This window comes from Solanum verrucosum, unplaced genomic scaffold (genome assembly GCF_900185275.1).
Source record: "Solanum verrucosum unplaced genomic scaffold, falcon-dt-bn FXZP01000040.1, whole genome shotgun sequence".
NCBI classification, from domain to species: Eukaryota; Viridiplantae; Streptophyta; class Magnoliopsida; order Solanales; family Solanaceae; genus Solanum; species Solanum verrucosum.
This window is the reverse complement of record NW_026020323.1, coordinates 3,536,212-3,551,864: the sequence shown is the minus strand read 5'-3', so window position 1 is coordinate 3,551,864 and position 15,653 is coordinate 3,536,212. Positions and strand designations below refer to the sequence as shown.

At 31.5% G+C, this 15,653-nt stretch overlaps 1 protein-coding gene across 1 annotated transcript in view; it reads left to right on the top strand.

Moving 5' to 3' along the window:
• LOC125835590 (protein TIFY 10A-like) overlaps window positions 1-15,653 on the top strand; it is a 713,864-nt gene that overhangs the window by 559,751 nt on the left and 138,460 nt on the right. The gene's annotated exons all lie outside the window — the stretch shown is intronic.

Below are 15,653 nucleotides of genomic sequence, written 5' to 3'. Positions count from 1 at the left end.
ATAATATTTTATACATGATACACTAATATGATGTACATTTTATACATGATACACTAATTTGATGCGCGAGACACAATAATATAAGCGCTGATACTTTAATTTGATGCGCGAGATACACTAATCTGATGCGCGCAAATGAGGAATTTTGGAAATTTGTAAAACTTATAGGGAATAATGATAATAAGTAAACTAAAAGGTGAGATTTCTGTAATTTTTCCTAAAATATACTCCCTTTTGCCCATATATATAAAGAGTATTCGTTCATGATAAATATAATCCTGTTTTTATTTACATAAAAAAATAGTAAAAGTACATACTCGATTATATAATATAGCTTGTGAAAAGACATAAAAATATATACGGATTGTACAATGTAACTTAGTTATACATGAGTTATACACTGACTATACTCTAGATTATAATATATACTCAAAATGTTGAAGATAGCTTAACTATTTATAAAGTATACACTGATTATACATAAAATATACATTAACTGGCCAAGCTCGATCAACTCAAAATCACATCTATACAGTCCCAAACTTTAAATATAAAATCTTTTTGATATTTTAAATAAAAAAAGTAACTCACTTAAAATGATTTACGTCCACGATACATCAATTTTTAAAAAAGATGAAGAAGAAGAAAATGAAAGAAAAAAGAGGAGAAAGAACAAGGACGAAGTCGATGAAGGTCTAAAAAAGATTTGGCTATTTTTTTTTTGGAAAAATTAGCAAACTAGTCACAATTACTAACATAATTATTAAAAACATCTACACTTTAAAATAATTATTAAAAATGTCAATATGTCAATATTTTAGAAAATAAATTGTATCATAATATAATTAATTACCTTTCCTTTCATTTCTCAAATCAGGCCCAAATTGGATCATTTTTTTACTCCATTATCACGTGAAAAATAAAATAAAATATCCCCATTACCCACTTACCTCTCTTTCTAGGTTTTACCCATAATTGCTCATTTCTCTCTCTTTCCCTTTTCACCATTGTATCTCCTTTTCTTGTTCAAGAAAATCAACTCTTCGAATTTTCTACACTTTGTTCAAGAAATCTCACAATTAATTCAAAAGATTTTTCACCCATTGATAAAGGTAAATTCGAAGTCAACAAGTATTTTGTGAGATTTCTTGTGATTTTATTTTATATTCACCACGTATTTTGTATTTCAGATTTTTCGTCTTTTAAACAATATTGTTCGATTTTTTTGTGAGGTTGTTTTCATATTCACCAAGTATTTTATGAGATTTCCCTCTTTTATGTATTGCGAATTTTTTCGTCTTTTAAACACTATTGTTCGATTTTTTTTATTTGTGATTTTGCTTTCATATTTGAGATTTTATAGATTGTAGTAATCTACATTAGCATTCATACACCATATATTGTTTGATTTTTATACATTCATATTTAATATTTTTTGAATTTTGCTTATAGAGTTACTAATATATGCACAAGTGAATACGGATTCAGATTTGAATTTGGTGAAAAAAATCAGAAAAAAATAACATAGCAGACTAAGAAGAAGAGGAAAGAGAGAGTCAAAGGAGAAGAAGGTTGCAAATTGTATTCATACCAGAACTGTATTCATATTAATTTTTGTTTGTCAATTGTTTTTCTTTTACTCAACATTTGTATTTTTATCAAGAACATTGCATTTCTTTTACTCAACATTTATATTTTTATCAAGAACATTGTATTTCTTTTTTAGTTTGTAGTCGTTCAAATAGGTATGTCAAATTGATTTGTATTTCTTAAGCATAGATGTATCTTATTTTTTTCACAACCAGTTTGTATATTTTTATTTAGAATATTGTATCATTCATCAATAGATTGTATTGTTTTCACTATGTATGGTTTTTTTTTAGAATATTATATCTTTCCTCAATAGATTGTATTATTTTCACTATGTATCCTACTTTTTACCAAAATCTTGTTTCCTTTCGTAAATCATATTTATATGTAATGATTAGATTATATTGGATATAATCAGTAATATTTTTGTAATACAAATAAAAGAAAAATATATTTGGCAGTCATGTAATACAATTTTGATCACTAGGATACAATTTGTAGATTTGTAGTTTTCACTATGAAAGTAAAATACCAATTTTAATTTGAATGGTAAAGTGAGCAAATAAAATGTAAAATTTATTGGTTTACAATAATTATATTCTTGGAAATCAAACAAATAAAAAAATACATAAATCAATAAATCAAATACATAACAAACTAAAATATTGACATCTTAAATAAATATTGAAAGTGTGGCTAAGGAGTCCTATTAAATGTCAAAATTTTGACTTTTTTTTTTTTTTTTTTTTTTTTTTTTTTAAGATGACCGAATGGTCTTTTTGGGTAATTAATGGTATATAATAATGTATGTAATAATCCGATATCCCTGAAAGCCAAATTATTTCGAAAGTAATATACATATACTCCATTTTTTAAATTTATTTTTCTCACTTAATAATTTACTCAAGCTTAATAAAAATTTAGTCTTATGAACTTATATTAAAATTTTTGAAAAAAATGATAATCACATTCAGGATAATGTCCACGCTAAATAGTAATAGCAATAGAGTAACATCGACATCAAATATTAAGATGTGTTAAATATGATACCCGAGTAAGTAATACAATTTTATTGATGAAAACTTGATAGTGTCAAAAGACTACTATTCTTTAATAAGAACAATTCTTTTATTTCTTACAACTCATAATAATATTACTTTCACACTATTTTCTCACAAACTAAGAAATAGTTTGTGGATTACTCTCTCTACTCTCTATTGCCTTTTCTATTTTTGGCGTGTCTTCAAATGTTCAATTACTACTACATTTATAGAGTTTTGAACCTCTTGATTACATCATTAGTGAAACAAATGTGACAACCAATTTTCACAATGTTTGGTTGTCAAACTCCATCAAAACTCTATCAAAACTTGGCTACCAACTTCCCCTAATGTGGTTGTCAATTTTTCACATTTGTGACTAGTAATTTCCACAAGTGTGACTGCCAAATTAGTTGTTGTCAAGCTTTGTTCCCACAAATCTCTCCCTTAATTTTGATTTTTCTTCTTTACTCCAAGGCTTGATCTCAATCTCTGAAAATCTTCAAATTTGAGAGGCTTTGTAAAGATATCCGCAACTTGATCATGAGGTTTCACATACTTGAGCTCTATGATGAGAGTAATAGTCTTGAGTTATTGGGTCTATTTGAAAGGATTTTTTAGTTATTTTGGCCTTATATTGTGCAGCTATTGCTAATTTCTTTGCTAAATGTGTAAGGTGAAGTTAGGCCCAAAATTAGAGCTAAACGAATCAAAAGATATAGAAAATTACACTTTATGGGAATGAAAAGACCCATGCAATTGCGCATCATCAAGTTTCAATCGTATGGGCAAGAAAGAATGGGAGGTGGCAGTTGACAGCCTTGCGCGGTCGGCTGCTCAAAGTGATTTCCGTTGTGCGATCGCGCGGGAACTTGACGAAATAATGTTAAATAACGATATTTTTGAAATTTTAAGGAGGAAGACCCCGTGCTTTATAAGGAAAACTGATCCCAAAGATTAGGGCATCTTGAAAAAAGCAAAAAAATGACAAGGAGCAAGAAAGAAGAAGGAAGAACGAAGAAGGGTACACCACTCTAATCCAAAACGAAAGTTGGGATTAAAAGTTGTTTGTAATGTCTTCTAGTTTTTTCTATATTTTTGTAAACTTGTTTATTTCTACGGAGTAAATTCTAATCAAGGCAAAGACAATATGATGTAGGGTTGCTAATATTGAATTTTGCTTTTGTTTGAATGTATAGAACCATGAATTTCTAATTCATATTGGTATTAAAAAGTTAGTCATGCTTTGCATTTTAATCTAAAGAAAGGAGTTTGGATTATTATCTTTTCATCTTATGGTCCAATTCTTGATTGATAGCTTCGTGAAGTAATAGAAAGAGCTTGAGAATTTGTTGATAAGGATTGGAGTTAGAACGTATTAGCAAGAAGCTTTCCTAGACCTTGCCTTTTCGGTGCATCTATGCACATGTTCACTTTGTTTACATTACAAATTTATTGGAAGTCAAATTCATTCGAAAGAAGTATTTTACTTATTGATTGAAATAGTAATCAACGTATTTATTCGTAAGAAGCAAGAGTATTTATTTGTGAACCTTGAACTATAGCATATCCTAAAGTTTTGCAACCTTGCCATCATATTGTTTGCATCCCTAAGTTCCTTAATTGATAATCAATTTTTGATATCCGTTTCACTGTTTGGTAGATAATCAATGCTAATAATTTACATTTTTTAACATGGTGATTTTACCACACAATTTTTAAGATTTGATTTTCTGAATAATACTGAAAGAAATTATATTGAATTTCTACTAGAACCAATCTCTGTTAGACGATCTTTATACTATACTATATTTGACTAGCAAGCGCTTAATTATATTGTGTTTCACGCTCGTCAAATTTTGGCTCCGCAGTCGGAGATTGGCAACAAGTAGTTTTCAATAGAGTTTTGCGTATCAATTCAGGTTTTTTAAATTATTTTTTTTACATCTCAAGTTCATATTATCGCAGGCAACCAGAATTAACAACAACTTTGGTCTATGACGCGATCTTCCTCAAAAGAAGTTCTCGAATACAATCCGGAGTCGAAAAAAGCTTTACGTCTGCTTAAGAAGGAACTTGCAAAAAGGGTTCAGAAAAGTCTCAAAGTCATAATACAATGGGTGATAATAACGTCGGTAACATGGCTTTGAATGACCTACTCAATCCTGGTAACTTAAATCGGGCACCAGAGGCTTGATGATGATGTTGAACATCCTGGGTTAATTAACCAAAGAAACAACCATCCTTCTGTTGAAGTAGAAAGTCAAATGGATCAAAATAATGGCAGGGCAAGGCAGGGCAGGGCAGGGCAGAGAGATTACTAGGAAACTATGCTAAGACAAATTACAATGGAGAGCAGTCTAGTGTGAGATGTCCTCCTATTGCGTCAAATAACTTTGAGATCAAGCATAATGTTCTTCAAGCAATACAAAATAATTGTGTGTTCAGAGGGAAGCAAAATGAGGATTCAACCAGTCATAGATGAAATCATGAACATTTTTCACCATAATGGAGCATCGGAGGATGTTATATACTTGAGGACATTTCCTTTCACTTTGAAGAATAATGCTGATATTTGGCTACAAAGTTTACATTCTGGATCAATCCGCACCTGGAATGAAATGACGAAAAAGTTTCTTGATAAGTATTTCTCAGCAGCAAAAACAACTAGAATGAGAAAGGAGATCAATAATTTCAGTCGATTAGAATCTCAAATAGTGTTTGAAGCACGGGAAAAGTTTTAGGAATTGTTGAGAAAGTGTCCACATAATGGAATTGAGTCATGGTTGTAGTTGACAAATTTCTTAGAAGGATTATCAACTATGTCAAAGAGGATACTAAACAATGTTATGGGAGGATTGATCATGAAAAAGATAGCTGAAGAAGTAATTGAAATCCTTAATGAACTTGCAAGGGATTATAATCAGTAGGTTGCAGAGAATTCTGAAAGGAAAAAGAGTGTAGGGGTGTACCAAGTTGATATTTACACTACTTTGCATCCCAAATTGCATCGATTGCGAATGATGTGAAACAATTGGCTCTATTCCAGGCTCAAATAACACAATCAATAGTGTGTGATTATTGTGCAGAGGGATATTCTACTCATGAATGTCAACAAGGGCCACTAGCAAATGAAGAGGTTAACTATGTTGGAAACTTTAATAGATAGAACTACCAAGGAGGAAACAATTTCAATGCAATGGGACAAAGGCATCCTAGATTCTCATAGAGTTCGCCAAATGGTAGTTTGAATGCGTGGAAACTAGACAATGTGAGAGGACAAAGACAAGCACTTCAAGTTTGTGTTTAACTCCACAAACTTGTCTTTGTGGCCACACATATGATTATTTGCTCCATTGTCAAGATACCATAAATTGCAATCGTCTGTATCTTTTTCTTTGAGTGTCAATAATAATGTTGACTCATCTTCGTCTTTGTTGTAGTCAACTAGATTAGATTTTTCTTCAACATTACTCTGACATTCCCAAGAGTAATAATGTCCACTTTTATGACATTTATAACACTTAGTTTTAGATTTGTCAAATCTTATTTTGTTAGTACGTTGATTGGCTCCACATCCTCTACCTCCTTGTTGATCACAACCACGACTTCTGAATGGCTGGTGATTTTTATCTTCATTGTTGAATTTGTTAATATAACTTCTTCCTCTTTCACGCCCTCCACGACCTTGCCATTGTCCATTTCCTTTGTAACTTATTTCACCTTCAAATCCTTTGAAAGATGCTTGAGTTTTAAGACGTTGCTCTAGTGGCTCATATTTTATTCTTTTTATCTTTTCTTCATGGGCTCTTAAAGAACCTTCCAATTGCTCTATTGTCATAGAGTCAAAAATTTTAGACTCTCCAATAGAACACACCACATAATCAAATTTAAGTATTAAAGAACAAAGAATCTTGTCTACCACACACAGATCATCTACTTCCTCTCTGTATCTTCTTAGTTGATTTACAACAACCATCAATCTAGAACAAAAATCCAAAATAGATTCGGATTATTTCAATTTTAAAACTTCAAAATCAACCCTAGAGTTTGAAGTTTTATCTCTTTACTTTATCAACTCCTTGGAGAGAATTATGTAAAATCTCCCAAGCTTCTTTTGAGGTGGTTGCATAAGCCACCTTATCACACATGCCATCATTCAAAAATTGATAGATGAGAGTGAGGGCATGTTGATCTTTCTTTCATGTCTTTAACAAGACAATTTTATTTGGAGACAGTTTCCTCATTAACGAATTTTGTATACTCTTTGTCAATAATGTCTCAAACATCTTGAGAGTCAAGAATGATGGTATCAAAGCCATATTGACTTTCATTCGTAGACACTATTTGATACCATATTGTTGGACAAAATGATAATAATATCCAGGATAATGTCCACGCTAAATAACAGTAGCAAGAGAGTAACAATGACACCAAATATTAAGATGAGGTAAACATGTTACCTGAGTAAATAGTACAATAATATTGATAAAAACTTAATAGTGTCAAAACACTACTACTCTTTTATAAGAACAACACTCTTTTATTTTTTACAACTCATAATAAAATGAATAAAATGTTTTATAGTTTTGTGGTTTCAAATAAGGCATATAAAAAGTAAGAACTACAGAGTTATTAAAAAGGAGAAAAATATTATATTTTAAACAAATAAAAAATAAAAATAAAATAACTAAGTTAAAATTGGAGGAAATAATTTGTCACACCCCAAATTAGGAGAGGCGCAAGTGTTACGATCCAGGGGTACCCCCTAGACGTAACACGACGTATAAGACTCCAAAGAGCCTCATACAAGCCTCATAACATTCATAACATAAGAACATAGGAAAATTGTGCGGAATTTAAAACTTTTCTTTACAATCGAAGTCATTTTCATAAAGCAAGTGGAAGTCTTTCTATACTTTGTCTCAAACCATCTACAACACTTTGAATAAAACTTTGGGACATAGCCCATACAAAAGCTCTACACATATAATAAAAGACATAAAGGAAATAGTGGGTTCTTCCTCGAAACTATGAGGACTCACCAAATCTTCAACTTCTTGCTCCTTAGAAACCTATCTTCCAAGAATAGAACATCAAGTCTCCAAACCCTACACTTTTGTAAAAATGTAGAAATATGAGTTAGCACACAAAAATGTACTAAGTATGATAGCCATGCAAAAACCATGCTTAAAAAAGATAATTTGGTTGAAAACCATGCTATATGCCAATTTTGAGAAACATTATGAACTTTAGTATAAAAGGCATAAGATGCAATCACATTCAACATATAAGCCATTTAATCACATTAGAACCATCACCTTAGGTAACCCTAAGTTATACTTGTGCAATGTAACAATAGCATCCCATACTACTAGTCCTACTAAGTACCATTTTGAGGCCACCTTAAATGAACTTACCATTCTTCCTTCTCATCTTTAGACAATACTCATGCAAAAGGAACAATCATATTTCATAAATCATGACAAGGAAAGTTACTCATAATACAATCCAAGTAAAGCATGCATCATTACATTAAGCATTTAAGTCAACATTCTCACTAGCATCATTATAAGCACATTCATTTCATTAGACATTATGACATTGAGAAACACACCATAGCCCTCTCAAAGCCTACTCGTGCAATGCATGAATGACATTCCATACTATACCATCCACACTTCATAGAACTTCTTGAGTAACCATAGTACCTAACTCATATCCCTGATCATAATACATTATAACATAAAGGAACATATCATGGCTACTCTCAAAGCCTACTTGTGCAATGCATGGATGACATCACATACTACCAACCACACTAAGTAGTGCATTCTTGAGAAGCCATAGTTCATTATCATTCTTTGTGGGAGTAAGCCTTAACCGACATAGATCATGTGAGCAATTCATGGAATCCCGATGTTACCCACATCGAATAAGGGATTCCTACTTGCCTAAGGTAGGACCGTTAAAATTTAGCTTAGGTGGACCCACTAGCTATAAACCTATGTGGGCACATAGTTATGGGATAGGGAGATTGCTACTAGATACCCCGCCTCAACTCACGGATGAGCATCCATCTCAAGAGATTGTTACTAGATACCCTGCCTCAACTCATGGATGAGTATCCATCTCAATAAATATTCTCTCGGTGCTTAGCATTATTCCCCACGGAGTACTTAACATTCATTACTTTAGTTCATTGTTATGAGATAAGAAATTGTTACTAGATACCCCGCCTCAACTCATGAATGAGTATCCATCTCAAACCCAACATTCATTCATTAGATAGCTCATAGATTCAAAGATGAGAATAACCTTTCAACTAAGAATCCCCATATTGTGAGAAAGTCCTTTCATAAAATGTCATTATCATTCATTAGTGTACAATTGAGAATAACATGTCAATCAACACATCATCATTAACATAATCATAGAAACTTCATTCATTATTCATTCATGAGTGTGTGTATGTGAGAATAACCTTTCAACAACACCACCATTGCATTATAGTCATAATCACATTACTTTAATTGAAATCACAAAGCATATACATAGCATCATGATTATACATCAATCCTTCATATTTTGCCCTTCAAGGCCATGAATCAAAAGTCACCAACACACCTGGAATACTACAATTTAGGCATGATGACGTAATTCAATAAACTAAATCAATATAAACTTAATCTCTTCACATGCTTCCATAATCGATCAATCCCAAATCACAATTCACAATTCAATATTTTGGGGGAATCATGGGTTCATAGGGAAATTCCATCTTAAAACAACATTAATTCATGAATTCAATCACAATTCATCATAATTCAACCTTTGAAAACGTTTAGAAATTGAACCCATGACTAAGGGTGTGTTTGGTATAAAGGAAAACATTTTTCGGAAAATGTTTTCCAATTTTCTCATGTTTGATTGAGCTAAATGTTTTCCAAATCAACTCATTTTCCTCAAATTTAAGGAAAATGACCTCCCTTCATACTTAAAGAAAACATTTTCCAAACTCTCTTCCAAAGCTTGTTTTTACATTCAATTTTTTTACCCAACCCTCACCCCTACCTCCACCCCTCCCAAAAATATATTAAAAACTATTTTTACCCCACTCACCTTCTACCCAGCCCCCCCACCCCACTCCCTACCACCCCCCCCACCAAAAAAATATATTTTAAGTTTATTTTTAAAAAATATTTTCAACTTCAAAATTTCATTTTTCACCCTACCCTTGACCCCGCCCCCCACCCACCTCCTACCCCAGCCCCCTGTCCACCCACTCCTGCCAACCGCCCTCCCCCCCCCCCCCACAAAAAATTTAAGTTTGTTTTTAAAAAATATTTTCAATTTCAAAATTTCATTTTTTTCACCCCTACCACCCCCCCCCCCACCACCCCCAAAAAAAAAATTTAAGTTTTTTTTTCAAAAAATTATTTTTTTCACCCCTACCCAGTCCCCCCCCCCACCCCACCCCACCCAACCAGCAGCCCCCCCCCCATGCCCAAAAAAAAATTAATTTTGTTTTTAAAATATAATTTCAACTTCAAAATTTAATTTTTTCACCCCACCCCCACCCACCTCCAAAAAAAATTAAGTTTGTTTTTAAAATATATTTTCAACTTCAAAATTTCAATTTCTCACCCCTACCCTTGAACCCCCAAAAAAATTTAAGTTTGTTTTTAAAAATTATTTTCAATTTCAAAAATTATTTTCTATTCTAGTAAAAATAAAAGATATTTCTCAAAAATATTTTTCATTCATAAATCAAATACTAAAAATCTTTTTCGGAAAATATTTTCTACTCACCAACCAAACATGAGAAAATAAGTCAAAAATCAACTTGTTTTCCAGGAAAACATTTTCCATGGAAAACATTATCCTTCATACCAAACACACCCTAAGTTTGAAACCCTAACTTTTGGGGGATTTTGAAAACATACCTCAATTGAAGAAACTCCACGAAATTGAAAAGAAAAGATGAAATCTTGAGCTCCAAACCTTGACTTCTTCTTCTCCAATGGTGGTTTCTAGAGAGAGGATTATTTGAAGATGAAGTGGTTTCTATTTTTGAGTTTTGGGAATAATGAATTGTACCTTAAAAGGAATTTATCAACCTACCCTTACCTTGGCCGAGTCTTGGACAACTTTTATAGTGGTGACCCACGCCCATGACCCACGGATCGTGGGTCCACTCACGCCCCATTCTGTAGGTTCGTGGGTGGGGCTGCAACTTGTCATCTTGGCCCTTGACTCACGAAGTGCCCTCCCATGAGCGTGGATGGACCTACGGGGCATAGGTCCCATCCATATCCCATAACACATTTGACAATTTTTGGTTCTTAGGCAGTTTTGGGGGTTAGGCTTTAGGATCCTCCTTAAGGACCCTTGGTTGGTCCTTGGGGGGTCGTACCTTGATGTTTAACCCATAAACCTCTCAACCTAAGCTCGAGAACTCATTTTACAGCATAAAACCCCATAACAAACTCAACAACACACTCGTAAGGCTCTAGTTTCACCTACTAGTTTTCCGAGTCGTAATAACAACAGGCACCTGGTGCCTCACTTGACTGAGCGAACCAACAGAAACATAAAGGAAATGATACAACAAGGGCCAACAAGGCCACTACAATAACCTGCTGGAACAAAATAATTGGACCGACGAGGTCACAATAATCTCAACAACATAATGAAAGGGCCGATAAAGCCACTTAACTAATAAATAACTAGCAAGACGACAAGGCTATAAATGGAAGTTAAGAAGACCCCACAAAGTATGTCCACAAGTCTCTACAAATACTACAGCCTGACTGGTTGAGACAAGGCCCCAACAATTACAACAACAATATAGAAAACTCAAATATGTAAAACCTACATACAACCAACAACTACAGAAAGAATGGAGCTTAATCCTCAGCTGAGACAACACCCCTATTGCAGAGCCCGATCAGGAGCTCTATCTTAACCTGCAACACGAATGCAGCGCCCCTAAGCAATGGGATGTCAATACGAATAAAATGTACTGGTATGCAAGGCGGAAAGTAGAATCATAAATAGTTGCTTTCAAAAAGTAATAGAGATACCACCTGAAACTGAAACTCAAAATAGCCTCCGTGAATGCATTTACCTCATAATAATAAAATATGCATGGTATGCTCGAGTAATCGTACGTCGTGAGTATACATATAGATGCAAATGCATGACATACCCAACCAAATGCTAGCAATGGTGGTGCTCCCCGATAGCTAACCGGCATCATATTCGCTAACTTGTGGACATCGCTGTCTTATACGTATAGATATAGGTAATAGGCCTCATACCTCCCGATTATAGCTCAAAAGTAGAATGCATAGCATGCCATGTCATGGATTCATAATGCATATGTGTTACCGTTGTCATATTGTCAATCTTGGCCCGTTTGTACTCTTGTTCTCATAACCCCGTAACCACTTCCATATAACATGTAAATGTCTCATGAAACCTCATATTCTTTTAGAATAGACCCGAATACTTACTCGACTTCAAAAAGGTAACTTAAAACTGGGGATGTTCATAAAGAACTTAAGGTGTTTAAAGAAATTTCTCATGAATTCACTTAACTTCCATATGACCATTAAGGCATATAAAACTCATAAATAATTTGAAACTCTATACTTGACTTAACTTAACAAATTAATATTAATTTAGGAACTCAAAAGGAGACTGACATATACTTAACTTGATTTAAGAATGAACCAGGTTTGACAGTAGTATGGTCCTTTTTAGAAACAAGGTTGTTTAACAAGTAGATAACCAAAATAATAGAGTACAAGATTTAGTATTAAGATCGTTTTCAAATAATATTCTTATAAGATGTTGTGACAAGAAAGAATGACATAGCAATTCCCGTAGATACAATAATATAATTTTCCAACATTTCAACCTCACTTTAAGACAATACCTCATTAATTGACATAACAATACAAAACTTGACAGAAAACAACTTTAATCATCAAACATACTTCACAATGTTATAAACAGGACAATGATACTATATGATCAAGAAATAAGATTAGCTGACATCCCAATGCCCTTCACAAAGGGTCTTCCTAGCAATGAAATAGTAAAAAAGAAGACTTATTCAATTATTTATAATTTTTAAAATTCGGGCTACATAAAAAAAATGAATTTTACCTTAACATACCTTGAACAAAGAATTAAATAACTTGATGTAGATATCAATTTATTTTTCCTACTCTTCTCGAAACACTGTACTACATCAAAATGAGTTTTTTCTTCCCTTAGCATGAGCAATTGTATTCTCTGCCTAAGCATTTTCCTACTATATCTTAAGAAGATATGCTGGCTGAAAGTCTCATACGTATAATTATATACATATATACCTATATATAACTAGTGGTAGGCGGTGAAATTTAATTAAATATAGGATATAGGATATTTCCATTAAACTTAATAATCATCTTTACTAGCTTAAGAAAGGTAATAGCCAGCAAAATAAAAGGCCCATTTGTCCTTTCCCTCCACTTCCACGTGTAAGTGGAGGTGACAACTACCACCCTCTACTTTAATTCATTTTGACTGTATTCGAGTATTGCATAAATTTGTGATAAATTAAATATAACTTTTTGAATATATTACAATTAATATAAAATTATTTTGACTAAAGTCTATTTCATATCATAAATTGTTTCAGCATAATTAGACATACTATCTCTGTTAAAATATTAATAATTTATAAAACTCATAAAAATAAATACATACGCAAATATTTATAACTAGTAACTAAAGAATTTTTCATAAATATTTCACATATTTTAGAAAGACAATAAAAAAATATTTATCAAATTTCAATTAAATTACGATGATATCAAATCACGTGCAATGCTATAGTAAAATTCTCAAATATAGACTTGTAAGCTTTCAACACAAGATGATGAACCGTAAACACATAAGGTGTTGCGTAATTATTTTGCTGCATCCTTCCTTTTCTTTTTATTTAATTTTTTTGTCCTTTTCTTCTTTTCATCTTTTGTCTTTTGCTTTTTGCTAAAAAAATTTGTTTGTTATGATTTATTTCCTCTTTTTTTGTTATTTTTTCTTCTAATTTCTTTTTCCTTCTTCGGGTTAGTTTAGCTCCTTCCTTTTTTTTTTGTTCCTTTCTCTTTTTGTTTGTTCTTTTCACTTTTTCGGAAGTTAATTAAATAATTAGATTATAAATATTGAAAATTTTATAAATGACATAGATAAGACTAATATTTTCAAGTTATGACAGTATAATAAACTTTCAAGTTGTAACAATAAAAAATTTCATGTTGTAACATTTTATTAAAAAAAAAAGATTCTTAAAATAATAGTAAAAAATAGTTTTTTTAAATCATAAAAAGAAAAAAAATGGATAAGTAATTCATAGTCATTAATTTGAATACAATAAGGATAATTAATAATGCCATAAATTTAGGAGATTCAAAATAAAATAGGAATATTTGTTTTTCTTTTTTTTACTCAATCAGTTAAAATTAATTCAAAAATCAGATTTTCTTTTATTTTCAAACGTTTCTCTCTCGCTCGATTTTTTTCCTGTCAATTTATTTGCCTTTTTTACTCAATCAGTTAAAAGTAATGCAAAAATAAGATTTTCTCTTCTTATCAATATTAATAAATCATGGTGGTAGATGGGATCCTTCAGGTTAGTGTTCTTTGTGATTTATTATTTGTATTGTTATGTTATTCAAACGGAAAAAAATAAATAAGAACAGTGAAACTATAAAGGATTTTTTTGATTGTTTGTGTATAATAGATTTAAATTGTGACCTTTTTTGTATGAACATTCTTTTGTTCAGATTACATAATAAATTTTTGAAGCAGGAATAAATATTGGTATGATTTTTTTTTTAATTTAAGGTTTCTGGTAAAAAAATATTGATATCATTTTTTTATGTATGCTGATTAGATATAGATTTTGTATAATACTTTTAATTCTGGCGTTATTTTTTATTTATACTATTAGTTTTTATATGAACATTAAATTTGTTCATTCTTTGCATGAATCATTTATTGTTTTTTGTATGACTCTAGTTTAAAAATTGACATAAAATCTGTATGAAATTGGTATACTAGTTATATCAGACTTGAATGGAAGTTGGTAATGTTTTGGTACAAATCTGATATGATTCAATTTCTATTTTTGGCATTATATTGATTTGAAATTGTGCATAATAATGGAATGAATTTGGTGTACTGTTTATTTAATAAAAGACAATTACTAGTTAGAAATGATATGATTTTGATATTCTTTTTGGCATGAATCTGGTGAATCAGTGTTGACTTTTGGCATAGAATAGGTATAGAAAGTATGCATAAAAATGGTATGAAATTTGTATACTCATATAACGTATGCATTTGCACTTTTCTATCATGTTTGCAGGGAGATAACAACTTGAATGTTGGAAGGGCAAGCTGATGTGAAATTCAAGAGGTCTAAAATTAAGTGCAGTATATGTCGTCGGGAGGGACACAACATGAAGACATATTCAAATTACCCTGCTGAAAAAAGTCATAATTTATTGTTATTTTGATTTGGTTGTTTAATTGTGACAAACTCATGTTTTGATTTATTTTGCCTTTTAAGTTAATGAATTATAATTTCAAAACATTTATTATGTGTACTACTTAATCCTTTGTGTATTCAGTGTTTTTTAAATGTACAGTGAAAAAATCGGTAATGTTGATATGCAATTGGTATCGACTAGAAAAATTAAGTCAAATTTTAGTATGAAAATGATATCCATTTGGTATCCAACTAAAGTCCCACTGATTGAAAAAACATGTAATTGATATTTCAACCGAATTAGTCAACCTAAAACTAGTTAATATTGTATCCAATTGGTATACACTTGATATCAAACTGATATCCCACTGGAAAATTTTTAAAAAAATTAATTGAGATTTCAATCGAATTAGCCAACCTAAGACTAGCTAATGTAATTTCTAATGGGTATTCATTTGGTATCCAATTATCAT